This window comes from Falco rusticolus, chromosome 3 (genome assembly GCF_015220075.1).
Source record: "Falco rusticolus isolate bFalRus1 chromosome 3, bFalRus1.pri, whole genome shotgun sequence".
NCBI classification, from domain to species: Eukaryota; Metazoa; Chordata; class Aves; order Falconiformes; family Falconidae; genus Falco; species Falco rusticolus.
Window position 1 is genome coordinate 120,944,695 of NC_051189.1, and position 24,909 is coordinate 120,969,603.

Below are 24,909 nucleotides of genomic sequence, written 5' to 3' on the forward strand. Positions count from 1 at the left end.
AGTGGAGCGGCACCGGGACCGGGGCCGAGCTCAGGGGGGCGCGATCGGCATCGTGAGCGGAGCGGCAGCGGGCGGGGGGCACCGCAGCGGGCGGGGGCCGCGGGAGCGGTATTGGATTGGGCGGGGGGGTCCGGCACCCGCTGGCCGCGACAGCCTGCCCTGGGCCCCGCACCCGGCGTGGGGGGGGTCCCGGAGCCGCCCCCCTGCGCGGCTGGGCTCTGGGGCACCTGGCTGGGTGGCTGAATGGGGGGCTCTGGGACTCCGCCGCCCACGCTGGGGCTCGCCCCCTGCTCGGGGCTGGGGGGCGCCCACCTCCCCGGGAGCTCCACTCCCCGCCCCCTGCCCCGTGCTGCCCCACCGCCCCCGCCTGCACAACCCCCCGAACCCCTGCGCAGCCGCTGCCCGCCCGGGTGCCCTCTTCCCCTGCGCCCCCTCCCCAGGCAGGGGCTCAGCCCCGGGGTGCGGGCAGGGCTGGGGCAGGGGCTCAGCCCCGCAGTACAGGCAGGGCCGGCAGCAGCTGGCAGGTGGGGTGGGGGGCGGGGTGCCCACACCCCCCCCCGGTGTGCGTGGGGAGTAGGCTGGCGGCAGATGCCATTTGAAGGTCGTAGGGAAACACGCTTTAAAAATGACCCTGTGAGGGGGGACAGGGAGGGAAAACCCGCTCCTGCTTTGTGGCAGAAGAAACGGGGGGGGCGGGGGGGCGGTGTTGCCCCATCCCTGCCTGTCCCCCTGCCTGCCCCCTGGAATCGCCCTCGCGGCTGTATGGGGTAAGTGCAGGCAAGCCCTGCCTGCTACTCGCCCCTTGCCTGCGTGGACATTGCCCCGCTCTGCACCGGCTCTTCCCGGGAGGTTTTCCCAGCCCTGCCCATGGGAGGGAATTTTGCTACTGGCAGGAGGAAAGGGTCCATGGCTTCTCGTGGTACTTCCAAAACTGCTTCTCCCCATGGCCAGCATGCTCTGGCTGGGATACCCTCCATCAGAGCCCCCCTGCCCACTTCCTGCCTATACCCTGCCTGCGCCCTGCCCTGTGCTCACTCTTTGCAAGTTGCTTACAGGAGCGTTTGGGGGAGCCAGGGTGGCTTTGTGGGGTACTGGCTGTTTAGTGATGCTCTATGGAAAGGATCCTCCTGCAGCCAGAAGATGCTTTTCCCATGCAACCAGCACAGCCCAGAAGGAATGGGAGAGTGGGGGGGGGGGGGGGGAATAAGGCTGCCTATTCCCCCCCTCTGTAAGAGGGGAAGAAGTCCCAGGACCTGGCTGGTTGCCAGCGGGCAACCTGCTGTATTCAATAATCCAGAGCCCTTCCCCATCCTCCTGGCGTTCTGGTTTGCGGGCACTGCAGGATGGCACCCTGATTTCTGTGAGGCAATGGGTGCATGTGGGGTGTTTGCCCGGCTTTCCTGGCAGTGGTTATTCCCCTCCCAAAGAGGCAGATGCAACTTTAGTGTTTCCGAGGAGTCTGCTGAGCCGCTATGGAGGACACCATCAGGTGCGTGATTTACTTGTCTGAGTGACAATAAATATTGTGGCTCCCGGTGATGTCATGCCATGAATCAAAGGGCAGTTTATTAAACTGAATATTGCACTTTGCTATTGATCCGGGGAAGCCTGAGCTCTGCTGACAGCTCCCTTCCATCACTGGGTGCCTGTGGCAGTGAGAGGTGAGTGTGGCTGTGCCAGCACCTCCAGTACCTGTGGCAGGCATGGGGTCGGCTGCATGGGTGCTCACTGCCCTCCCAAATAAGCATTTCCCCTTCCCCTTTAGGGAATTTTAGTTGTGGTTAGTGGATGGTGATGCAGGTGGTTGCTGGCATTTGCTAAGGATAATTAGGCAGGAAAGGTTACAGACTTGTTAAATGCCAGGATAGGAGCGGTGATGGGATGCTCCTGGGCACCACAGAGGCTGGGGGAGGGAGGCGGCTGCTTCCCTCCCTGAAGGATGTTCCAGGGGCTATGGGGCATCCTCACCTGGAGGTGACCAAGGCCTCTCCTCTCCTCCTCTTTGCTGAAGTTTTAAAGTCGTTTGGTCTTGTTGGACAATGTCTCAGCTTCTCCGTGGGGTCACCAGAATGGGAACCAGTGGCTTGGCACAGCTCTGGTACATACCAGCCAGCTGCGGTGACAGTGGCGTGGGGGATGGATTTGGGGACCCTCGTGTCCCTTGTGCAGTTGTGCAGGCAACTGGGTAACGCTGCCTGCAAACCCTGTGCGGGATCCTGGTCGCTGCCAGGGAGCCCTTCTCCAGAGCAGTGCCTGGAGAAGTAATTAATGTTTGCATTGTGGAGACTGGACAAATAACTCTGGCTCCTGCTGGTACCTACCCTGTGAGCTCCTGGGGATGCACCCAGTGCTGTGTGTCCCAGCCCTGGCCCAGGCAGTGCAGAGGAACACGGCTGCCAGTCTTGTGGTGTTGCTGAGGGTCTGGGAACCATAACGAGTCTCGTGGGAATTGACGCTTCCCTTTGATGTTGTGGTGGCTTCGATCCCGCTTGGCCCTGTGTCTGTATCTGTGTTTGTATCCGTCTGTTGGGATTGGTCCCTTTAACCCTTTGTGTGCCTCTGTGGGAGGGCTGTGGGGCAAGGCCTGCCTCTCCTGGCAAGACCCAATCCTGGCAGTGGGTTTTTCCAACAGCGTCATGGACATGGAGGTTTTGTTTTAGCCAGGATTCCCCAGGGCTGGAAAGCTCACAAGCTCACCCTCTGCATCACTGCTGACCCCCATCTCCTGCTCCATCACTTTGGAGCCAGCTGTGGATGGCTTTGAGGATGAGGTCTTGAACCGAAGATCCTGGCAGCTGGGTGGAGAGGAGCCCCTGCGTCAGCTGTGCCCATGGTGGGGGTGAGCTCAACCCCTTATTAGACACTTGAGAATCCAAGAACAAGCTGTTTTCTGTGCAGCTGGGAGAGCTGGCTGCTCCCCACCCTGCAGACCACACACAGGCCGGGGTGGTTGCTGCTTCCTCCTCTTCCTCCTTCGCACAGGGCCTTGGTAGGGAGCTGGGATGCTGGTGGCTGGGAATAGTTTGGGGACAGAGCGGGGAAAGGGCAGTGCCAGGCAGCACCACTCGCATTAATTAGATGCAGGCAAAGAGCAAGCTGATGAGCTTTAATCAGTGAGGGTGGCCTGTGCGCTAGGCTGCAGCGAGGTGCTGGGGGAGTGGGTCCAGCCAGCCCCGTGTGACCTCAATTACAGAGAGCATCGACTACCTGTAACCTTTCTATGTGTCCTGCGCTCAGGTCCCTGTCCCTGCTGGAGCTTTCCCTGTGGTGACTCTGGGGCTGGGCTACTTCGGGGCTGGCCTCATCCTGCTCCTCTTCACAGGGTACTGGGAAGGTGATTTTGCTTCAGTCCCACAGTATGTATCTGAGGGGCTCTCCGGGCGAGATTCAGTGTGGTATGGCATCCCTCGCTCCTTGCAATCCCTTAAAATCCATCCTTGGCTGCATCTGAAGGGATAATGGGGAATGTGGGACCCAGAGATGCCCCGTGGCCCCTCAGAGGTTTGAGTTGGATCAACCACCTCCCCCTGCAGAGGATCTGGGGGCTTACCCCTGCAGCCCTGGGTCCCACCAATATGGGGGTTTGCAGGGCACGCTTGTTCCCATGAAGTCTGCCAGCAGTCAGGGGTTGGCAGCTCCCCGGCCAGCCTGGCACGGGGGCTGTGGTAGGGTCTTTCCCTTCTGAGGTTTGTGGGGGCTCCAGGGGCTGCCGTGAAATTGTGTGGCATGTATTGAGTTTGCTGGGGCTCAGCCTGACTCCCAGGGGTGTGGATTTGAGCTCCCTGGTGTAAACTGGGGTAATGTGGTGGTCAGACCCAGCCCCATTTGTAGGGACACCCCAGCTCTCCCCCTCCAGCCGCACTCAGTACCCAGCTCCTTCCTCTTACGAGAAAGAGGTGAAGCAAGATCATAAGGAAATTGAGGGGAAAAAAAAGAAAGAAAAAAAAGGGGGTCCCAGAGCTTCTTAAGGGGTGCAGGGTCCTCTGGCCACTGTCCTGCCTGTATGTGGTGTGGGGGTTAAGTCCACAAGTGTCCCTGAAGCTCCTTTTCCCTCAGAAGAGCTGTGGGAGGTGGTGGCAACCCTGGGAGACGGCAGCGGGGCTGGGGGAATGCCCTTCCCTGTCCCCACACAACGTGAGCCGGGTACCAAACCCTGCCAGGCTGTGGCCTGGGAGACTGCCGCCTTTCCCTTCCCGAACCTTTAAAGCTTTAAAACAGTTTTTGGTCAGGGCGTTAATTCTGTACCCACACCCTCATCCCACCGAGCTTCCCCCATGCTCAGAGCGGGGCAAGGAGGCCTGGTCCGATCTTTTCCTTGTGTGGCTCTGAGTGGTTTTTTTGCTTTTATTCTGCTCCTTGATGCATGAACCTGGCACTCAGCATCTCTGCAAACCCAGCCTCGGTGCTCAGGAGGTGGAGAGCCATTATTTGTGGGGAGAAATCCCCTTCAGCACGGGGATTGCTGTCCCCTGGGACCAGCAGGCAGGGGTACCTTCCCCAGAGCTGTGGTCCTCAGCCCCTCCCCAAGCTGGTTAACGCCTGCATAAGGCTCCTTTGGCTCAGGACCCTGGGGGGCTGCTGGAGAAAGATTTACCCCGCAAAACCGGTGGTGCTGTCGAGCCTCTCATGGGCAGAAAGGGGGACGTGCCTCTTTTTCAGCCCGGCAGTGTCAGCCTGGCCCCAGCAGAAGATGCTCATCCCTCCCCGGCTGTGTCCCTGGAGACGGTGCCACAGCACGTGCACGGAGGGAGGAGCAGCAGCTGCCGGAGAGGGTTTCCCAGCTTTTCCATCCTTGCTTTGTGCTTTTTCCCTGTTCCCTTGATGTGGTGCTTTATAGCAGGGGGAAATATTTCCCATCAGGAGTGTCCAGCAGCCCTTTGCCTCCCCTGGCCGTGGCTTTCACAAGCCATACGTAGCCAGTGCCTGGCTCTGGGGAGAGCGGAGGTGGGAGTAAGGGCAGCGGGGTGAAACAGAGAGCTTTTTGTGGCAATGCATACATCTTTCCCAGTTAATTAATTTGACATTTACGCCGAGTTTCTTGTGCAAAGCTCCCAAGTGTTTTGGCGACCTTCATGAGCAACACACAGGGCAAAGGCCCCCCTTTTGTGCCCAGCCCTGCGGGGCAGGACAGGAGCTGTTGGAAGTCAAGGCAGGAGGGAAGGATGTGACTGGATCCAGGCAAAGAGTGGCTCCTGGGGCTGCCAAACTCAAACTGGTTGCAGCATCTGCCCTGACAAACAGTGTTTTGAGGGGTCTTGCTGTGGTCAGGAAGGAATGGAATTGAACCTGGGGTCATGCAGGTGGCACAGGGATGCTCCTTTTTGTTGTCAGGATGGTAAAAGCATTTTTAGAGCTGGTTCTTTCAAAGCTTTTTGTTAAAATTACTGGAAAAGTTAATTCTGGTTAAACCAGTATTTCACTCAGCTGTGGCAGTGTGTGAAATGCATTGAGCAGATGGAGGAGACAGCATCTATCTGGGGGTGAACAGTACCACTGCATCCCCACCCTGGGAGTGATGCTTCCCAAAACTTGCATCCCCCTTTTCCACCTCAGCATCCCAGAATAGGTGATTCTAGCTCTGTCCGGTCTGGATCAGGATGTGCACTCTGCCTCAGCCACGTGATGTGCCCCTGCCAAAAGGGAGGCTGCATGTGTTTACATCTCTGCGGTCACAATGCAAAGCATTTCCCTCCTTCGGAACAGCTTGGCCACAGTTCAAACTACTTATTTCAAGATAAAAATAACAGCAGCAACCTCAGGGTTGCTTCTTCTTTCCTGGCCAGTGGCGAAATAAGGAGTGTTTTAGCAAGAGGGGAGAAAACCTTAATGTGGGGGAGCCTGGGCATGTGTCCCCACCACTGCAGCCCCAGTGTGGGGGACCTGAATTGGGGCCCATTGAGGTGGAGGAGGCTAGAGCTGGGACAAGCATCGTCTCTCAGGCAGCGTGGAGCACAACTTGTTGGCAAAACAGTTTATTTGCCAAAAAATGCTGTTTTCTGGAGGAGGAGGAGAGGGGAATGAAGCTATTTCATGAGCCGCGTTGGTTGGGCTGAATAACTGCTAAGGAAGGCGTGTAGTCCCAAGTGTGAGTTTGGCTTGGTTTATAAGTGATGCTCGCGTTAGCAAATGTCAAAAATATAGCAGAGGGATGCATTTTGGGGACAGAGAGTGGGAGTTTTGGTCCAAAATGGGCATTTAAAAAAACCCCTTAATTATTTCTTATTTTTTGCAAGGAAAGCTATAACTGAACAGAAAGCCCCTGTGTTTCTCTCCTACCCCAAAGCAGTTTTCCTTGCAGAGGCAGTGAGTGGTACTGGCACAGCGTGCACAAAGAGCTTTACTGCCCCAAACTAGGTGTAGGTCCCCCATTTCCAGATCATTTAAAGCAAATTTTGGTCCACTGGGCTCCTAACAACTTTTCTAGGTGCTGCCTGTCCTGAGAATGTCTGTTGTGTCTTGAGATGCTGCTGGGAAACCTCTCCATCGCAACCCATGAAGATGAATCAGAGGAAGCTGGAATAATGCATTTTTTTCCCCATTTTGGAGGCTTTCTGGCGAGTAACATCACTCGGCCTTTAATTTTCCTTCTCCCTTGTACACAGGCTCCAAGTATATTTGCTCAGTGTTAGGTGAGGGTGTCGTGGGAATCTCCTGCCACCAGGATGAGGGTACTTAAGAGCCAGAGCTGAGTGTCACGGGAGATGGCACTTATGGGGAGCGTGGGGAGGAAGCAGGGACCGGCACTTAAATGCCTCCAAAGCCCTGGCTCTGGCCCAGTGGAAAAACCCAGAGCTGCCAGGTATTTGTTGATGAAATGGGATGATTTTATGCAGCTCCGATGATATTTTCACCCGCACCCAGGAGGCTGCTCTGAGTGTGAGGTTCCCTTTTTTGGAGGTCCTGGGAGAGGCAGCTGCCATGTCCCTGTGACTTTGGGGTGCTTTGGTCCTTGGACGGTGTCACCACCCCCTTTCTCATTGCCTCCTCCAGGACAAATAATGCAGCACATAATAAATCAGCTTTGCAGGGCACTCCCCTCCTCCTGAGGCCTGATGAGCTTGGTGCACCCCAGCCTGGGCAGTGCGCTTGGGTGCCAGGGGCTGTGACCTGGAGCACCACATGGCACTGATGAGCGCTAATTAAGCCCTCATTAACTACCAGTGACTGCAAGTCTGTGCCCTGCCAGGGTGTGTGGAGCCCTGTGCAGTGCTGCTGTTGCCTCTGTCAGAGAATGATTACAAACATCCCTTGGAAACCTGGGGGGTGGGGGATCCTGCTGTTAATGAACCTGCTGTTAATTAGGGAGCGTGCCAACACGTATTTACTGATGGAGAAATCGGGGTGTTAAACAAGGACCTGGGCATCATATAGGAACTCAAGGCATCAGGTGTAGCAAGCTGGGGTGAAATGGGGCTCTGTGCTGGTCTTATGGCCAGGGGGCATCATCCCCCCGCAGGCTCCCCGGGGACCTGTGCATGCCAGAGCTGCACCCTGCTGGGCTGCCCAGGTGAGCGGAGCTGCCTGGGACATGGCCCCCAACAGCACCCAGCCTCCGTAATCGATTAATCCATTGTTTTTGTTTTCTCCTGGCACTGAAAGGAGCTGTTTCTCCCCATTTTTCAGTAAATAATTGTTTTGGGTGTAACTTGCTTGTTAGCTGCCTGGCAAGCTGCAATTAGGCTGTGGGAGAGGGCTGTAGGGAGGGTTAGCAAGCTGGCCTGGCTCCTGGGGTGTCCTCTGTAGCACTGCAGCATCTCCTGCAGCATGGAGTGGGGTTGCTGGGGCTGCAGGGGCTTGCTTTGCTGGGCAGGAACCCTAGGATTTTTGGGGTGTTAGTGATGAGCCGCACCCCTCAGTGCTGTAACTGGGGTGATGCAGCTCATTCTTCCGCTTTGCCCTCTTGCCATTAATTGGGTTTAATTAACGTCTGCTCCTCCGACTCAAGGTGCCTGTTCCATCTCCAGGCTGTGGCATTTAAAGCCATGCACAGGACCTTGCAGTGTGGGTTGTGCCATCCCCAAATGTCCCTACATAGGTGTCCTTAAAGCCACCACTTGTGATCCCCAGGGCTGTTCGTGTGGAGGTGGGTAGATGCTCTCCATGCCAAGGGGATCATTGCAGCATTCTAGATGGGAACAGCTCCTGGCTGTGGAGGATCCTGAATCCCTTTATTTTCCATGGCGAGAGCTCTTCAAGCACCCAGCCAAAGGCTGGAGGGGGAGAGTGGGAGGAAGGCTCTTGCTGCTGTGGAGGAAGAGACAAGGAATCCACTGAACGTGGCATGGGGATCAGATGGGCATGGCTGGGTTTGCAGGGATTGCCTGGTACCCACTGGCTGGTCCCTGGAGCATCGTCCCTCATGGGGATGTACGCATCCCTATGGACATTTCTTTGCTAGTGGCATCCCGCAGCAGTGCCCACCACGTCTGGAGCAGCTGTGCCTCCTTGTCTTTGGGCTGAGCTCAACCAGACTGTGCCTGCTTACTCTTGCAGTAAAAAGGGGCTGCAAAGAGTCAGCAGAGAGGATGCGCCATGAGGGTCTGCATCCTTGGAGCAAGCCACTGTCCTCTGTTGGCATGAAATCCTGTGGATCTCCTGTATGTTCAGGAAATGCCCCTGCTACATACGGGCTTGCCCAGCCAGAGATGTGTGTGTGAAGGATCCTGTTTACCAAATCTGAGCTCACTCTGCAGCCAGCCAACCTCTATTTGTGTGTGTAGCATCCCAAACAAGACCAGAAATAGTCTGAAAGGCACATCCGTTGGGTAATTTCAGTTGAGATGTGAAAAGGTGAAAAAAAAGCCTGGTCAGACTCTGTGCAGCAATCCAGCTTCAAACACACCCAGACCTGGGAGGAAATTGAAATTACACCATCTGTAAAGGGAAGGCAGCAGGCAGGGGTGGCTGGGGCTGAAGGAAGCAATAGCTCTGTGTTCTGGCTGCTTCCTGCCAGAGGAGCAAGTTTTTGGGTCTAAACAGTGACTTTTTGTATCTAAATAGATGGAGCTGTCTCCTCGGGGTGCTCCTTTCCAGTCCTCAAGCAGGTGTTGTGCTGGGCTAAAAGCACCAGCGAAATGACTGAGGAAGATCAACCCCGTGGGCTCCTCTGTATAGACCCTGATACAATATTTGGTAAAAAGAGTTTATTTCTGTTTTTTTCATTTGGCTGCTAGTCCCACCAGCCTGGTGTGGGGCGAGGATCTGGCTGGGGCCATCCCGGCTGCAAAGCACCTGGCAGTATGGGAGAGGGTCCTGGGAACACAAATGTGGTCTTTTTTTCCTTCTGACCTAGCTCCAAACGCTCTGTTTGCTCTTACCAGCACAAGCAAAGGATGCTTCTGCAGCCGGGCTAATTCCCCTGGGGCCATGCATCCTAGTGCTGTAACCTCTGGATGAAAAGCATTACTGGATCCATGCCGAACAGCTTCATGCTGCTAGCAATGCTGGGACAGGGGAAGGAGCAGTTGCTTTCCATCGGGCAGGGATAGGGTGACATGCCCCTCATCCCCATGTGCCTCGTGCCAGCAGGCTGCTGCATCCCCGGGTTTGGGAAATGGCTGCTGCCTACAGGCAGCCGGGCGTCCCCTTCCCATCCCTCTCCCCCCTTATTTTCCTTGCTTCAGCTGGAGTGTTTTGCTTGATGGACTGTATTAAAGTCAGGACGTGAGGAGGACAGGCTGCCAGCAATTAAGCTGGGCAAGCCCTCCCCCAGCCGGGTGTGTGAGAGGAGCAGGGCTGGACGCCAAGGTTTTGGGGAAGGGACCATTTCTTCCCTCCTGCTCCACTTTGGATGCTCAGAGCAGATGAGGGGCCACATGGGGTGAATTTCCCACCCCCTGGGAAATGCTCTTGGTGAAATAGGTTGGGTTGGGTGACTGCGTTTTTGGATAGGAGCTGCAAACCAGTGGCTGGGCTGTTCCTGAGCCTCTCATCTGCAACTCATCCTCTTTGCTCCAGATTTGATCTAAAAAACTCCAACTCTCTCCACAAACCCCCTGACCCCCAGCAGGTGAGCATCCCACACCTTCTCTCCCATGGTGGTGCAGGGGCCCAGTGGTTTTGGGACTGATTCTGGCTCCAGGTGGGATGCTCACCCCAGCACCCACCACCCTGCTGCAGGCATGGGCTGGATCCTGCTTGTCCTGGTGCAATTCCAGCTGCTCCCAGCAAGCACAGTTTGCCTCCAGCTATAAATAACTCTTGAGAGCAACAAAGCCCCCAGAGGGTTTTAAAAACTATATGGTTTTCTGCAGCAGAAAGCCATCCTGCACAGAGGCTGGGCAGTGGGATCCCCTTCTAGGGATGGGGGGAAGGAGAGGATGTGATGCAGGGGGATGCTGACTTTCCATGTGGATACAGGGCTGGATCCTCTCCCTGCAGCTGGTGTCCTGGTCCCTTTGCACCCTGGCAGCACCCAGCTGCTCCGCTCCAGGTCTTGCTTCCACTGAGCATCAGGAAAAGTTGCTGTCTGAGCACAGAGAAAAGGGACATAAAACATTTATAGCCCTTGAAAATCATCAAGGACATGTCTGTCTCTGTTAAAATAGCAAGAGGAAGCGGGGGGGGGGGGAAAGTCCACTCCAGCAACATGGTTTGTGTGCTATTCCAGCTCTTTTCCAAGTGCTTCCCACCCTCAGCCAGGGTTGCAGTCTCCCTGCCTCCTGCGCTCCCATTCGGTGGCTCTGGAGGATGGGACAAGGTCTAACCCCCCTCCCATAACCAGGAGTACCAAACCGCTCTGAAACTCCGATCTTGTGTCTCTCCCGAGCACATTAAAAGCTCAGTCTTGACATAAAATGAAAGGGCACCAAGAAGTTAATTGGGTTCTTTCTCTTTGGTTTTTGCAGCAATATCAGAGCGGGTTCGGTGCCTCCTGTGTGTCTCTGGATGCTGTTAATTAGGGAAGCTCCATGATTGAAGTTCTCCAGCGCCTTGGCCAGCTGCAGAGGGATTTATCATGTGCAAACGGGTCCTTCCCCACCCCGGGTTGTGGCAGGGGTGAGGATGGGGCGGGAGATGAGGGAAAACAGGCACTCCCAGAGAAACAGGCCAAATCCTGTGGATGAGGGGGATTTTGATTTTGCTTTGCTTGACCCAGTATCTTCTAGGGGAAAAAAAAGTCCCCATTTCTCCAGCGAGCGGCAAGGCCCACGGGTCACATTTGTTTGCTCAAGCCTTGTACTTCCCTGCTTAAAAATCAGTGGTTTAGGGATTTTCATGATTTTTTTTCTTCTGCAAAGGTTTTAACCTGGCTGAGGAGCATGGCTGCTTCTCTGGGGCAAGAAGATGGAGGTTCAGGGTTCACTGTTGCTGTGGTCTGGGCCTGGGCACAGGTTGGGGCTATCCCTGCCATAACACCCAGCGTCGCAGCATTTTGTGTTACCGAAGGTTTTGGGGACCAGACTTGTTGTGGCAAAGAGCTCTGAGGGTCTGCACACCTTGGCTAGGTGGCTCAGGGACCAAATGCTTGGCATGGCACAGCTCCAGCCTTCCTTGTATGTGAAAGAGGAAAGAAAACCTCAGGAGGGGAAATCCGGGAGGAAGAGCAAGTCTGGGTGAAACAACCAGCAGGGCACTGGGCAGGCAATGCCCAGGGGCGGCGGCGGGTCCTGCCTGTGGCCAGAGGGAAGGATAGGGACCTGGAAAGCCACATTTTCCTGGAGCTGATGGTCCCATTGAAGTGGAGGAAAGTGTTTCCTGGAGAAAAAGAAGGAACCTGTTATGAAGACATCCTGGCCTGTTCTGACTTGAAAATGAAGGGTTGGTTGGTGTTTCAGGCTAATAAATGTCTTGACTTTTTAATGTTTTCTTTTGCAACAACATGCCTTTCCGATGCAATCACACCAGTAGTGAAACCCTCTTGAAAATCTTCCTGTTTTGTAAAATCAATATTTTGGGCAGTTTCCCTCACCCACGGGGCTGTGAGAGCTTCTTGGGGTCCCATTTTCAAGCTTTGCCTGCTGACTTGAGATGGAAATACTTTTCCAAGTGCAAGGTGAATCCTTTGACTGAGCTGGGAGCTGAGGCTTTGAGGAAAACACAGTGTGTGGTGGGAGATGGTCTTTGCATGGAGATATTCTTCCTTACAGAGGCCAGAAAGCTTTCCCCAGTGGAGCAAGCTGAGCGTGAGATGAAACAGCCCCCATGGCTTCTGCTGGCAGCTGCCAGGGAGCCACAAGCATCCTGATGCCCTGGGAACATGCTGCCCTGGGGTGGAGTTCTCCCTGCTTTTCCTCCTGGTCTGATGGCTTTTGGGTTGTGGGTGAGAAGAGCTGCAGGGCTCAAAATGGTGAGAGTGGGCACTGAGTGTAGTTGGATGGTATTTGCCTGGGGATGCTAGTCCCCATCCCCATGCAGCGATGCTAGGGTGTTTGACAATCCCCCTGCAGGGTTGCTGGTACCTCTCCTGTGTGGGGACACTGGTTCTCATCCCCACGTGGAGAAGCTGGGATGTTTGATAGTCCCTCCTGCAGGGATGCTGGTCCCCATCCCCACGTGGAGAAGCTGGAATGTTTGACAGTCCCTCCTGGAGGGACACTGGTCCCCGTCCCCATGTGGAGATGCTGGTAGATTTGACAGTCCCTCCTGCAGGGAGATGCTGGTCCCTGTCACTGTGCAGGGATGCTGGTTCATTTGACAGTCCTGCCATGTGGATGCTGGTTCCTGTCCCCCCATGAGGATGTTGGTATGTTTGACGATGCACTCACCACACACCCTCAGAAGAGGTTTCTCTTCTTTCTTACCCTCTCAACCCTCCCTGGCTGGGCAGAACGTTTCTCTCTTTACTTCATTCTCTTCCTTTTATGCTTTCAGCCATGGGGCGTTAAAGCAAAGTGCTATGGGTGGAAATGAGAGGCCTCAGGTGCAGTGAAATGCCCTCCTCTTCCATTGGTTGTTTGTCCCTCACCTGCTTCCAGGCACTATATCTGAGAGCTGGTTGAGGTGGGTTTTATTTTCTTTCTACAATAGTAAGTTTTTCTTCAACAGCAGAGGCTGAAAGCTCTGAATAGCTCTGAACAAATAACACAAAATGTGTCAGGAAGGGATGTTTCCACCAGAAGGCTAAAGCTGCTTTGAATCTTTGCTATTGTAGAAAGATGGAGCAGAAACCTCCTTCCTGCCTGGATATTTGCCGAGAGCTGCTCAGGCTGAGGGAAACATTGGTGTGAAATGAATATCAGCATTTCTCCCCTTGGGGACTTCCTGGTGCAGTCCCTGATTCAGACGCGCAGATGAATGCTGCTAAACTGCCTGTGAGCAGGAAGGTGACCAGAAGTGGTGGATTATGTTGTTGGCTTTGGTGTTTTTTTTTCTTAACAGAAGAAGCCACATTTGTATGGAAACCAGTTGATTTATGTGGTCCTTAAGGGATGGAGCATTCCAGAGGCAGTGGTAATAGCTTGTTGCTTTATGCTTAGTGTTGCAAAAAGGCTTATAAAACTAAAAATAGCGCGTAGGGGGTGTGTGTGGGTCTTTGTACCATGTGCCCATCTTACAAGAGCCTTGTGCTGATGGACTCTGGAATGGCAGTGAGGACCGGGAGATGGAGCTGAGCCCCACATGTGATACGCGTGGGAACTGGGTCCTGAGCTTGCTCAGAGCTCTAGAGCAAGTCACAGCAAGCGTGTGAATAAATCCGATGGGTGCTCTGAGCTCACTGGTCCCTTCCCGTAGGTATTGACGCTGGCAGCACTTCAGAGGTGTGAGCAGACATTGCATCCCCCGGGAGCTGCTGCTTTGGGTGCAAAAACCTGGGGATGCGTCAAAAGCGGGACTCCCAACCTATTTCTGCTCTTCATGGGGGGGTGGGCTGCTCTGAGGGGGCCAAGCTGAGGCCGCTGCAGCCCCCAAATGCGCCCACGTCCCACCAGGACAGCAGGAAAGTAGGTCGTGGCCGAGCTGGTGTGGCGGGCTCCATCCTACATATGTAAATCGGGTCTATTTATGGCTGCTCGAATGACTGCAGGCTCAGGCGGCTCTGAGCAATACCTGGCTCTGTCCCCGCCACCAGGCTTGTCCCGGCAGTGCCTGGACCTTGTGCGTGGGTCCAATCCTCTTTCCACCTCTGGGGTGAACAGTGGATGCTCATGGATCTGCAGCTTTGGGATGAAGCTTGGGATTGCCTCCCAGTCCAACTGGGCAGGGAAAGGGAAGTGAAAAACCTCTCCCCCAGCTCCTGGGATGGGTGCTGAGCTCCCTCCCTGCCACACTCCCTGCCTGCTCACAGCAGTTGCTTGTGGATCCCACCTCGTCTTCACGCTTCCCACTGTTTTGGGTTTCTTTAATTCCTCCTAGTGATAGAGCAGAAAAATCCCTTTAAAGCTGTATTTGCAAAGCACGAAGCTTGTCTGGGCAGACTTGGGGCATCTCTCCTCTCTCTCCATCCCTGTTAAGGGGTTGGGGCTCCCTCCAATTCCCCTTTAACCCAGCACAGGATTACTCCAGTTAATCTCCTTCAGGCTGGAGTCCCTCTGAAAACTGGGGCACGTTTGCATTTGGCAAGTGCAGCAGCTTAATCAACATCCATTACAATTTCCATGACAACTCCTTGGGAAGGTGAGCAGAAACTCCCTACCATTGAACAGTTGAATACAAGCAAGCTTGCAAACACCCTGTGCTACTGCTGGGGCTACCGGTCAGCAAAGCACCACCCTTGATTAATTGTTCCTAATTAAATTCCATAAAGAAAAGGGCTGCCTGGGAAAAGGGCTCCTTCATTTTTTTTACCAGTGGTTTGTGGGACGAAGGGGGAGTCGGTATTAATTGCCAGCTGCATGCAAGAGGTTCTAATATATTCCTGATTAATCATTATTAGGAGGTTCATTAGCTGTGGCTCAGCATGAGAACAGATTGGGAGGGGCAGCAGGGCTCCAAAACCTCAACTGTAACAGTTTAGTAGCAGATAGGCAACGGTCATCGCAGCATCAGGACAGTGATAGCTTTTCTCCTTAGCATGCCTTTTAAATATGACCCAAACGAGGCACCCACACAACCCCCGGGGTTTTAATGTATTTGTTGCCATTTTCATGGTTGATGTGAAACCTGGACCTGGCAGCTTCCTGCATTCCTAAAAATGATGTTGAGACCCTTTCTGTGGCTGGGGACAATGTCTTCGGGTGGGCTCCCTGCATCTGAGGAGGGGGCAGCTGGTGGGGGGAGCCAGTGGGGATTTTCTGCATTCTGCAGGCTGGGGCATCGTGCTATATGCTGGGGAAGGTCTCGGGTCCCACCAAGTGTCTCTGTAACAGTGAGTGGAGGACCAGCTGCAACTGCCACTGCTTGGTTAGGGAATGGGGAAACTGAGGCAGCAGCTGGGAGGGAGAGAAGCTGGCAGGTAAGGGGGTGATTAGGAGAAGAGGAATAGTTTGGAATGGTTTGTAGGGCTGGAGAATCTTCCCTCTAAGAGCAAAGGGACTGAGATCTGCCCCCATAGCCCACCTGTCCTTGCCCCAGCCCAGACCTCGGAGACTCAAATGTTCCCTTTGCTACCTTAAATGACCACAATTAAGTCAATCCCAGAAAAGTAAGTGGCATTTTAAAAAAAAAAAAACCAACAAAAACCCCCACAAAATTAAAAATCCTACAATTGCTTTTTGTGGTCAATAAGAGGCTTTTTACTCCTGCGACTGCTTCTCCTGCGGTTTTGGCGGAGCATCCCCTGGCATGGTGACAGCACCCTGGCTCACCAAAGCCATCCCAAGCTCCCCAGGGGGCTAACTGGGTGTGTGTGTGTGTCTGTCCAGATTTCTCCTTAATCTCTTTAGGGAGGGAAAAATAGTTACAGCGTATCTGAGCTGTGCCAGTAGCACCCACAGTGGGATAACTCACTCCACAGAGGTGTTCCTCATGGAGGGAGGTGACACAGAGGTGACTTCCTGCCCGTGGAGGGAGGTGACGTGATGGTGGCCTCAGACCATGGGGATTTCTGGCTCCTGAGTCACTCTGGCTGCTCGGGCTGGGAAAGGCATCATGCGCCTGACAGCAGAAGTTTTCAGCCTGGATTGTGGTCCCTAGGCTTTGTCCCCACATCCTGAATAACCATGCTGAGCTGGTCCTGGGGAGGGCTGAGACCTTGCCGCTCCCCACGGGAAACCTCGCGGAAGGGACGTGAGGTGTGGCGTGGCCGGCTCTGTGCCCACCTCCATTGGTGGGTGATTGCCCCTTGGCACGCAGCCACGTGCGGCTGAAACCTTTCCTTCCACAAACAGCCATGAGATCATTTTCTTCTTCCCACAACACAATTAAGCATAGTCCTCCCTATTCCACTGAGAATTAAGGAGGGGTTAGGAGCTAAAACACTGTGATCCCTCTCCCAGCAGGGAAGGAGCCAGGATGTGGCTCCCCAAGCATCCCAAAGCCTTTTTCCCCTGCTGCAGGGAAAGGTTTTGCCCTAGTAAAGGAGGGGACATGCCAGGTCACCGGGACCAAATCTGTGCTGCCAGTGCCTGTCTGCATCTCGGCACCGAGACCAGCCTAGCCTGGTAGACAGGTGGGAGGGTTGAGGCTGCGCTTGGCTGGTTTTTAAAAAGGGTAATTGCTCTTTTCCTTGCGTTTTCATTGTTTAGCAAAGGGTTGTTATCTAAGCAGGCAGGGAACAGCAGTCTGGCAGCACTGGTGCTTGGCTGGAGGGAACATTTGAATGTGCCCAACTGAAATGACACTTCACGTCAGAGGTTTGGGGGACAAAAAATATAATGTTCCCATTTTTTTGTGGAGCTATGGAGACACAGCCCCAAACAGGAGCTGGAGCTGGCCTGTATTGCTTTGGGAATGGTGAGGAAGAGCAGGGTGTAAAGAGGCTCCTGGGAGCCCTGTAAACCCAAATGCTGCTCACAGGGTGCCCAGCTGGGTGCATGCAGAGGGTCCTGAAGGGTCCTGGTATTGCATTGTGAAGCCAGTGAGCAGCATCCCTATGCGATGCTGGTGGGAGCAGAGACTCCCACTACTCCAGCTGATGGTTATTTGTGTGCTGTCAGGGATTTGGCATTTGGGAGAGCATCTCGCTCTTCCCCTCATCCACCCGCCTCTGCACAGCACCCACCACTCAGCCTGCGCATCATGTAATACCCTTATCCTCTGTGCATTACCTGCAGTGGTGGGATGCACACCCCAGGACACAGAGACCCCCAAATTCCCATTATCCCCGGCTGGGTGATCCACCCATGGAGCTAGCACAGATGAGGATGTGCCACTAGCCCCTCTTCGGAGCCCATGTGCTTGGTGTCCTGGTGCTGGTCACACTTTGCCCGGTACCCATGAATCACCCGCAGCTCATCCCCACATGGGGTATTTTACATCCGCCACTTCAGGCTCCTGTGTTGCACATCTCCCTCCGCAGCTTTCCTGGTTTTTTTCCCCTTTAATTAATGGAAACCATCCAGGTGTGTAATAATAGCACCAGGTGACCTGTATTTTGCACACTCTGCTTTGTAATTAGGAGCTGGAGCACAGAGACTGCGCTCCCTGGTGCGGCAAATCTTTCCTGGCCATAATTAGGGAGAGAAAATGGAATTTTTTTTAATCCATGGTGGGAAATGTGGCAGGAGGGGACCAAGCCTGGATCAAGCTCTGCTGCCTCCCTTTTCCAGCAGCTCCTGTCTCCACTGTGCCATCCTGACGTGCAGATTGGGTGTGATATACCTTGGTTGGTAGGTTTTAAGCCTAGAAAGGACTGTGCAATCATCACGTCAGAAGGTTTTATACAGCTCCTTCAGGCTCAGAGGCTGTTGTTCCTTTGAAGGATATGGGGTGTGTGGCCAAAGCCTGCCATGGCCCTGGCTCCCTGTATATGGAGAAAGCGTATGCCAGCAATATGTAACCAGCACTGAAAATACACCTGGGGCAGCAATATGGGGGTGTTAAACCTGGCTTTGCCGGGGACCTTTCCCTTAACTTTCTTGTTGCATCGTTGCACAGGGAGGGGATTAACCTCCTGAGAGCATCACGGAGCTGTTGGAAGCCCCCAGCCTGTGGCCTGTCTCCCTCCAAAGTGCCCATGCTTAGGTGCTCTCCCCTAGTTTGGGACTTTTCTACCCACTGTGGCTTTTTCACTCCACAAGCTGTCTGCACAGAGGTCCCAGACCCCTCCTCACCTGCGCTGGGCAGGATTAGGCTCCCTTGAGCCATCTGGTCCCTGCAGGAGCAGACCCCAGTTGGTGTCCCTGCAAGCCCTGAGCCGATCCCTGCAGCTCTGTACCCATGGATACATCCCACAGCATCCACCACAGGGACAGCCTGGGCTCCCCAACACGGGGACAGTTACCCTCAGTAACTCACTTCATCTCTCCCTGTGCTGCTGAGGGATTTGCTGTGCCTGGCTTGGAGGAAACACCTTGTTTTGAGACCACTGGGGCAGGCACAGATGCGTGCCGCCTGTGGGAGCTGAGTTTGGAGCCAGTCATGTACATGCTCATGGAAACAGAGAGGGAATACACCTCATGGGCATCTCCCACCTGTGTTTAGGGAAGGTTTGGACCAGACCCATCTGCCACGGTTGAGAGTACAACAGAGAATAAGGGGACCTGTCTCCCTGCATTCAATGGGGAGCCTTGGGGAGGATGCTCTTGGCTGGGGACAGCTCACAGATGGCACTTTGGTTCCTGCCTTTCTCTAGCTTGCTGCTCCCACCTCGTTTAAGCAGTGGCTGTAATTCCCTTTAATCCTTACAGGCAGGCTCCCACTGCAACCCACAAAGCACTGCCTGCTTCACCTGGCGGCTGGCGAGCCGGTGGCACACAGACGTTCACCGTGGGTGGCCCCAGCACTGGTGGTGGCCCCAGCAATCGGCTTAAGGAAGCTAAAGCCACGGGGACAGGAGGGATGAAGGGAGTTGGTGGGGGTTGGCTGGGGGAAATGAGCCACTGGGGTCTTGTAATTAGAGGTTGGGGCCTCCTGGGTGGCAGTGGTGTCACCCCTGGGGACTTGATGGCCGCCTTTGCCCACTCAGGACATGCCTAGTTCAAGGCTGGGCTGGGGTGAGATAATGATGGATGCCAGCGCTGAAAAGCATCCTTTTTTGGGGGTGGGGAAACAGTCCTGTGCTGTGAGGGGAATTGTGGCATTTTTGACCTCTGAAGGTAAAGCTTGGCCCTGAGATCCCTGCCCCACCTCACTCCTGGCATCCAGGGGCTTTTCCTGGAGGATTTTAGAGCAATTTCCCCCAGCTCACTGGGTTGTCATATGGCCAGGGAGCATCACTCAAAATAGGGTGTGAAAGCAGTGGGGGTGCTGGCTGTTTCTTCAGCAGAGATATCCCTCACCTCCCACTGCATCTTCTTATTCCCATTGTGTTCTCCAGTGGGGACCCAGGTACAGGGGAGACACAGCCTGGTTGTGGGGTCCCTCCCAGCCCTATTGCTCCAATTAGTGCAGCCAGTGCTGATTCCAAGAAACATCCCTTGGCAGTGGGTCACCCACACTATTTATCCTGCTCCCATCCCTGCAGCAGCCTGGCATCATGCTGCTCTGCTGCCACGAGCCCCGGCCATGGCTTTGGGCAGGGAGTGGGGCTTGGCAAAGCCCAGCTGGGCAAGCACAGCCTCATCCTCTACAAAGGGCAGAAATCAGGATTTCTACGTAGTGTGTGCGGAGAGCATCCTCCGGAGCATCCCTGCAGCAGCTGCAAAAGGAAACTGCATTAATCCTCCATGTTTGTCCAAGCTGCACACTCAGCTCAGTGCTGGTGGGGTTTCGGGGCCAGGGAGAGCACAACCGTCACCGCTTTGCCAACATTCCTGCTCACAGGTTGGGATGAGATCCTGAATCCACGTTTTGGTTGCAGCTTGGAGTGTGTAAACCACTTTACTTCAGATAGTTGGGGGTGAGTATAGAGGGGACCCACTTCTCTACACCAGCAATGTGTGTATTTATAACCTGTTTTTTATTCTGGCTGATGTAAGCATGCCTTCCTCGTCCCTGGGTTTGATGCACCCTTCTGAAACCTTGTCCCTGGGGATGCCACACGTAGCAGAGTCTCAGAGGTTAATGATATGAGGTGCTAAAAATAGGGCTTTTTATCTACAGGCCCACGTCCTTGTGCATTTTGGGAAGCAGGCAGGAGGAAAGGCAAATTGGAGCTGGGATGAACATGAGCTCCAAGCTGCTGGGTGCAACTTGGAGGTTGGGGTGCTGAGGGGTGCTGATGTTTGTGGCTGTAGGGAAGGGCAAGGGCAATTCCCACTTGTTTCAGAGGTTGTTTGTGGTGAAGTTGATGGAGAGGTGACTTACGGCCATGCTGGGGATTTGCTCCATGACTCAGTTTCCCCATGGGTGAAAAGGGGATGGAGGTGCCTGGCAGAAGGTTATAAATTCCTGGGGAAAAAGTGCCCCTTCAGTCAGATGAGGATTGCTCACGCATCACAGTGTTGCAATAGATGTCGCTTGCTTCTGCTACTGCACGCACACCTCCCCGGTATAATTTTAGCATTTAATCCTCCCCAGGTAAATCCTCCATTTTATTACATCATAAAAATCCATCAGATGCAAAGGCATGAGGTTTTATGCTGCCCTCCCCCACAGCACAGGCAATCTGCTGGGATCTGAGTGCCCAGTGAGGGCTGCGGGTAATCCCCTCCAGTATCGCATCCTTAATCCTCACTCTGTCCCTCGCTGAACTGGCTGTGGGGCAGAGCAAGTGAGCAAGGGGAGAGCTTGGGTTTGCTTTCAAGTGAGTGACTGGCAGGCTGGGGTAAGAGTGCCGCCCAGCCGGGGCCAGAATCTGCTGGTGGGGGATGAGGAGCTGTGCAAGCCCAACTGCTGGGGCTGTATTGCGGTGGATTTGCAGCAAAGTGCGTGTCCCATGGCTCTCCTTGCACAAGGGAAGGCTGGAAGGGGCAGCGGGAGGGAGATATTCTGGATTTAGAGGAGCCAGGAGCCCAATTTGCAGAAGCATCACCATTTCAGCTTGGAACATGGGCAGTACGCACCCAGGGAGAGCCAGTCTGTGGGACTGCAGTCCCCTGTACGTCACCTGTGCTGCATCCCAGTGTTTCAGTCCCCCATCCCCAGCCTGAGCATCCAGATGTGCTCCCTAGCACAGACCTGCTTCCCCAAGACTCCCACTCTCCCCACTCACGGCAAAATGGCCAAGGGGATGCCAACACAGCCAGGCAGCTGCCTTCATCCAAGGCTGTGCTCCGGCCTTGCTTTCCCAGCTTGCTTGCACCCGAGCCTTGCTGCTTCCCTTGCATGCAGACCGCCTCCCATGGCTTTTCCAGCATCATTTGTGGCACTGGGTGGGTGTTCAGGATTCGTGCTGAGCCCTATACAGGGCTGGGAACGTGGTGGGAAGATCACCACCGGCTGTGAAAATAATTAGGGAGAAGGAGGCAGATTTTTGAACCTAAATTCTTGCTTTTAAAAAAATTTTTTGCAGACTAAGCAGTAGCTGGGTGAGTTGTAACCTTGTTGCTCCTGAGTGATAGCAGTCAGGGACTTTGCTGCTGCTCCAGCCAGTGGAGGAATCAATGGTAGTGGTAGTTGTACGGGTGGAAGCGTGACAGTCGAAGGATGTGAGTGTGAGGAGGCTGGCAGGGACAAGCTGTATCTTTTATTAGAGCAACCAATACGGTTGGGGAAAAAAAGCTCCAAAGCAGATAAGCTTTTGGGCTCACAAGTCCTTATTCAAGTCCTAAATAGAAACAGCCAAGTCAGATCACTGGGTTTATTTTGATCAATTTTAGATCTGGAAAAAAACCCCGAACTGGTGAGCTGAAATTTTTTTTTTTTTCTGGTGGGTTTTTTGCCTTTTTTAAGTTGTTTTCCAGGGAGCCCCATCACTGCAGCAGGGCCAGATAGGGCTGCGAGTGCATTGAGAGAGATGCTGGATCAGGTGATGGCCGAGACACCACAGACACACCGATTTTTGGCTTTCCACATCCCCTGAGGAGAGGCTGTGTGAGACTGGACTCCTGGAACCTCTCCCAGGCTAGTGCAGGCCTTTGAGGAGATGCTACATGGTTGCTTTGTGGCTCAGTTTCCCTACCTGAATGGCAGAGGGGATGCTCCCTGCAGGCCAGACTGGCCCTACAACTGACAGCTGTCCTTGGTGAGGGGTGTGGAGCTTGTGGAAGTGTGTGTCGCACCAGAATGCTGCCCTGTCCCTGGAATGAAGCATCGTCCCATTGCACGGCTTTCTGCCCTGCTAATCCCCCTGAGGGGTGAAGCAGAGCCCTGCCGCTGGGCTGCGGGGTCTTTCCCTACTCTGGCATGGGCTGTTGTAAGTGCGCACAGATGTGGCTGTCCCCTGGGTCACTGCAACCCTGACCTGATCCTGCTGGCAGGATGCTTCGAGGCACCCAGGCTGGAGATGCTCAGCTCTGTGGGCACCAGGGATTTGTCTTTAGCCATTCCCAGGATTCATCTACCCGTGATGTGCAGCAGTACCCCTGACTGCTGCCTCGAGCTGCTGGAGACCTCCTCTCCACAGGAAACACAAGATTGCTTTTCCCAAGGAGAAAGGAACTGATTTTGGGTGTCTGTCCCTCTTGCTGATGCACCCAGAGGGCATGGCACCCAGCACCCAAGGGGCACAGCACCCAGCCTGTCTTCTCTGCTGGTGGCACAGTACTGCCTTGGGCTCTGGCAAGCATGGAAGGGGTAGAAATCCTTCTTTGCTGCCCAAGTGACCCATCTTCAAAATGTGCAGTGCTGGAGGAAGGCAAAGGGCTTTTACCAACAGTTGATGGAAACGTGGTGGAGGAAGGGCTTGAACCTGCTTTCTACTGGTAGCCCTGCCCACTGGGATGTCTTGCTGTCTGTCTGACCCCTGCCAGCTTGAAAACGTGGAGAAGAGCAAAGGCTGCCCTTATTTATTAAGAAGATGATGGACTCTGCCACTGACATCCGTTCCCTTGCTCTGACTCAGTTTCCCTCTCCCTGTCAAACACAGGAGGATGGTTTTCCCCTTCTGTCACCCAGTGCTTTGGGATGGGTGAATTGGAGGTATGCAAGAAAGGCTCTGTAAGGGGCATTTCCCTCCAGACGACGGATATCAGCTCCAGCACATGCACTCCCTGTGCACAGTCCTGCTGCTCTCCTTCAGCTGCTATTAAATACCTGCTGTGATGATGGTAATATTCCACACAGAGAAGGCGGCAAAGGACAGTCAGGGGCTGGGTGGGGCTGACCTGGCAGTTCTCCTGAGCTGCTAGCACACAGGGCTCTTGCTCCAGGACTGGAGATGCCATTTTAGCCCCATGAACAGCCAGGTCAGGCAGATGGATGGTGCGACCCTGGTGAGGTCACACCACCAAAATGCAAACCCTCTTCTTAAAGCTCTGGGGCTGGTGCTGACTGGTAGATGCTGCCTTAAGGATGCTGGTTTTAATTTCTCTGGTGGGGTGCTGAAACACTGCCATCCTGCTTACTGTATCAGTTGTAATTATAGTTGGAAAAGCAGAATGGAAATGGCTTGTTTAGTTACATTTCATTAAGAGGACTTCATCTGAGGGCAGGAAACAAGGAGGCTTGGGCTGTATAAATATTTGAACAACTCCTTCCAGCAACATAACCCCCTTACACACATACACCCATCACACATGGGCAGGATACCTCGAAATGTTTCCCACCACATGCAAAAAGCATCCAAATCCCTCATTCCTGGTGTGGGGGCAACGAGAGCGTGGAGTGGCTTTGTCCATTGGCAGAAGCTTTGCTCATTTATAAGGCTTGAAGCCTTCAGCTCTTTTATTTTCTCAATAAGCTGAGCCCTGCGGGGCTGGTGGCGTTTCCTGGGCAAGAACCAGTAACAAGAGATGGGCACCACTCAGGTCAAGGCTCTGATCTTTGGCAGAGTTGAGACATTTTCTTTCATCTCGAAACTTCAGCTTCATTGGCGCAGTGCAGAGCCTAAGCACTTCCAGATGGGACACATCGGGAACCAGGTCCTGGTGTCTCAGTGGTTGCCATGTTTGGGCTGACCCCGTTGTTGGGGGCTGTCCCAGTGGTCACACAGCCGGCTGGTCCCCTGGGACCATTTCTCCTCCCTTTGCACAAAACAGGGCAACACCCAAAAAGGCAGAGTTTTAACAAATGCATGAGCTGCCCCTTTCAGGGAAAACTGGGGGGTTTAAATTGCATTTGTATTTTTCTTTAGCACACATCAGGTTTGATTGCTTAATGCCTCTGGATGCAGAGGGGAGGATGGCTGTGCAGCTGCTGAGCTGAAGGGGCCAGTGCTGTTGGACGGGAGATTGATTACATTTCCAGATGAGTAACTGCAGCAGATAAAGTTCAGGGCAGATAAATATAGGTGAGGGCTCTTTGTGCGTGGACTAGAAAGAGGAAATGCCATTGTGGTAGGTTTTTCCCCCCCTAAATCAAGGAGCTCCATCGGCAGTCTGCTGGGGGTGGGAAATGTCAACCTGCTCCTGAGCACTTCTGGAGGAAGGCGGGCTGATTTTGCAGCTGAAAAATACAGATGAAATGAATCTTGTGGCCTGGATAACTGCTGTTTTGCTCAGAGGGGCTGGGTAGAGCCAGGGTACAGCCCCAGGCTGCCTGCTGGCCTTTCTCTGCTTTGTGGCATCACCTCTCCTCCCGGGCATGGCAGGGAGGGTGGGGAGTCCGGTGTGAACTCCCCACACTGCTCTAATTCTCATTGGAGAGCTGAGTGATGAGGCAAGACAACAGAAATTCCGTTACTCTCAGCAGTGAGAAGCGTTTCCACAGGTGCTGGGAACTGCTCGCTGTTTGCAAGGAGCCTGAGCTGGGGTTTTCGCACCCCCTTTGCAGTACTAAAGCCTGGTTGCTCTGAATCTAATCACCTGTAGATCTGTTTTTAAGGTGCAAAAAATTTGGGTATTTAAGCATCAAGCAAGCAACACTTGGCATGTGCACATCCCTCAAGGGCTGATTAACTCTCTCTTCATCCCCAACACCAGGTGCCTTCCCTGAGTGCCGGTGGCATAT

At 54.1% G+C, this 24,909-nt stretch overlaps 1 protein-coding gene across 1 annotated transcript in view; it reads left to right on the plus strand.

The window, feature by feature from the left end:
- SDC3 (syndecan 3) overlaps positions 1 to 24,909 on the plus strand; it is a 41,971-nt gene that overhangs the window by 489 nt on the left and 16,573 nt on the right. The window lies entirely within an intron of this gene.